The sequence below is a fragment of the Triturus cristatus genome, chromosome 1_1, assembly GCF_964204655.1.
Source record: "Triturus cristatus chromosome 1_1, aTriCri1.1, whole genome shotgun sequence".
NCBI classification, from domain to species: Eukaryota; Metazoa; Chordata; class Amphibia; order Caudata; family Salamandridae; genus Triturus; species Triturus cristatus.
In genome coordinates, this window is record NC_140579.1 from 952,035,072 (window position 1) to 952,038,378 (window position 3,307).

At 40.3% G+C, this 3,307-nt stretch overlaps 1 long non-coding RNA gene across 1 annotated transcript; it reads right to left on the reverse strand.

Annotated features, from left to right (window-relative positions):
* Positions 1-2,031: 2,031 nt before the first annotated feature.
* LOC146871353 (uncharacterized) lies at positions 2,032-3,091 on the reverse strand. The gene is made up of 3 exons (XR_014959548.1): positions 2,994-3,091; positions 2,212-2,351; positions 2,032-2,118 (listed from the first exon to the last, which is right to left on the reverse strand). It is a non-coding gene; the product is annotated as an uncharacterized LOC146871353 (long non-coding RNA).
* Positions 3,092-3,307: the final 216 nt, after the last annotated feature.

Sequence of the window (3,307 nt, forward strand, 5' to 3'; positions counted from 1 at the left end):
GCCAATCAGGTTCCCAGGGCCTGTGTTATTTCCCCAAAACTAGCCCAATTGGCATCTCTGGCCACAGGTCAGCCCCTGGTAAATGGTACCACAGGTACCCAGGGCACTGTGACCAGGGAAGACCTCTAAGGGCTGCAGCACTCATTGGGTCACCCTTAGAGGCCCTGTACCTTTACACACACACTGCCTTTGCAGGCTGCGTGTTTTGGTGCAGAACAAAGTGAAGAGTCGACATGGCACATATCCCTGTGTGCCATGCCTACAACCCACTGCCCTGGCATAGATCAGTCACCCTTCTAGCTGGGTGCCTTATGCCAGTGGTGAGGGTAGAGGTGCATGAGACCTGTACGCCTACAGGGCCCGATTCACAGAACTAATCTGAGACAAAATCCTAAACTTACTACTTTTGGTATTCACAGAAGGCATTTAGTAGTAGTAAAGTTAGGATTTTGTCTTAAGCTGGTCTTAAGTCGGTCTTAAGCAAACTTAATACAAAATCCAAACTTTACTCCTCCTAAATGTCTTCTGTGAATACCAAAAGTAGTAAGTTTAGGATTTTGTCTCAGATTAGTTCTGTGAATCAGGCCCACATTGTCTAAGTTCATTCTTAAACATTGTAAGTGCAGTGCTGCGATTAAGAGTATATGGTGCTGGGGGCTTGTCATTACGAACTCCACAGCACCATAATGGCTACACTGAAAACTGGGAAGTTTGGTATCAAACGTCTCAGCACATTAAACCTACACTGATGCCAGTGTGGTATTTAATGACAAATGCACACAGAGGGCATCTTAGAGATGCCCCCTGAAAAACGACCAGCCTAAAAGGTAACTGAGGCCAGGGAGAAAGAGGGGAATAAAGAAAACAACTAAGCAGAAAAAGCTCCCCTATTACCTATATTGCTTTACAAAACAGATTGTATCTGGTATGGGTACATGCAAAATCACATAAATACAACTGCACAATTATAGAATACAAATCTGATTGTTTATTTTATCTTTAACTTGTAGCTTATAGTCATTTTTTGTTTCCATAATCAATATATCATTTGAAACATCATGCAACAATATTTTTTTGAATACATTTTTTCCTTTTTATACAAATGATACCCTTATGTTTCTTTAAAGGACAGTATAGAAATGCTTACAAAAATGAAAACCCCTTACGACATGAGCAACACTATACCATTAACAACCACACTCATTCATTCAACACAAACGTTCACAATCATTCGAAACACATATACACATCAGGGTGTAAAGAGAAGACACGGATGTAGAAAGTATCCAGAGCAAATTTTAGATGACCGTATACAACAAGGTCTGGGCAGAGGAGGTCAATGTGCGTTTCGGTGGGTTGAAACACGATGTGAACCACCTTCTTCAGGACCTTTCCCAAATGGCATAGGTTTCCACACAAACTTTGGAAAGGAGGTACCTATGGGGCATAAGCAATTTATTTTTAATAACCCATACAAAACGGATTACAGTAAATTGGACCAACTTATTACAGGGAAAAAAAGGGAAAATGCAAACATTAGAGATAGTAGACCACATACCCAGTGATAGTACTGTTGCATTTTGCAAAATTCAAAAACCAGACATTTAGAATCAGAGGTCTATGAAACTTTTCTTACTCACTGAGAGAGGTTCCACGCGGTACACAAAAGAACAGGATAGAATTGTTCTTGACCCCAATATTCCATTGTGAAAGTGATAGGGGGAAGGAATAGTTATAGAAATGGTGAAGATATATACAACTATAAGCATGCTGTACATGCATGCATCCTAAAGTGTGTTCCTGCATGCAGTGCAATTGTGGACTCAACTTACGAGATAATGCTTGAAACTTATCAAATCCAATCACGATGAGGATGCAAAATAGTGAGTGGAGCTTGAGGCAATAATGCCTATTTTGCTGTGGCCATAGTCCACTAGCGATGCTATTGGGATAGAGCAAACAAAAGATGTTGTTGTAAGGGATGTCCCAAATACAAATAATCAGGGTATAGGTAAATAGTTTGAACCTTACCCTGTGGCACCAAAATGTGTGCCTATATCCAAAGTCTCTTGAAAATATTAGCAAAAAAGGTTGATGGCAGAGGTTTGCGCAGTTTTTCTGTGAAAAAAGAGGAAAAACATAAGGTCTGCTAAGTATGCTATGATGTTGCTAAATATGTATTAATGTAGGCCAATTGAAGCTAGTACTCACGTTGATCCAAATATAGAAAAGAATATATCTATGTACTGTATCTCTAACACAGAGATAAGATGTTGCTGGTTATGATGTGGAATCAAACTCTCGCACCAGAAACGAGAGAGAGTGTCCCAGCGTTCCCTCAGTAGGTGTACCTATGGGCAATAGGTGCAAAGAGACACTGGTCACCTATGAATATCTACAAGTACTCAACTATCAATGGAGGGAGACTACGAAAATGCATGATTAGTTACACAAAGTCTAATGCTTGGCCGGAGCATGCTCTAAAGTTGTATGCCTATTATATTTTTAACAATATGAGCGCCTATGACAGAAACTACTAAACTCATACAGTTACGCCAGATGGTCAACAATTTAAGGCAAAACCCCTCTGTTACTGCTGGTTTTGTGTCCTAGCTGAAAGACGTACATAGATACGCTCAGATGGGGATGTTCTATGAGAGATACCCATATGTTGTTCATGGTTACTATTACTAGAGAGTATAACGGTTAGGCAACATCTCGCTGTACTGCTACTAATTCCTACCAACCATAAAAAATGTACGATGGCAGTGATATAGCACTTTATAGGAAAAAGACCTCAGTTACTGCTGATCGCTTGTCCTAACTGAAAGAGGTTACGCTCAGAAGGAGACGTTCTATAAGAGATACCCAAATGTTGTGCATGATTACTATTACTAGAGAGTATAGCTGTAAGGTAAAAATCTCGCTGTACTGCTACTGACTCCTACCAACCATAAAAGATGTACGATGGCAGCCTATCACTGGTCACTCACCTAAATTAACGATTATATCCTTCTTGAGGCTCCGCATCCATTATGTTCGAGTGGTGATGTGCGATAACAGCGATCACCATTAAATACGTTTAAAATCGTGCGCAGTCAGTGAACGCCTAACCTGTGACATCACGCAGAGCATTACTATCGACAAGGGACATTGGGATATCTGTTCTACGACAGCGCCATATTAGACGGGTCGAATGTGTAATGCAGTAAAGTTAGGCCAAAAGTAGTAATAAACCAAAATACATTGGAATGCCAACAGATACTCTTGATTTGTAGGTCTATTTATTACACGGGGTGATATAACT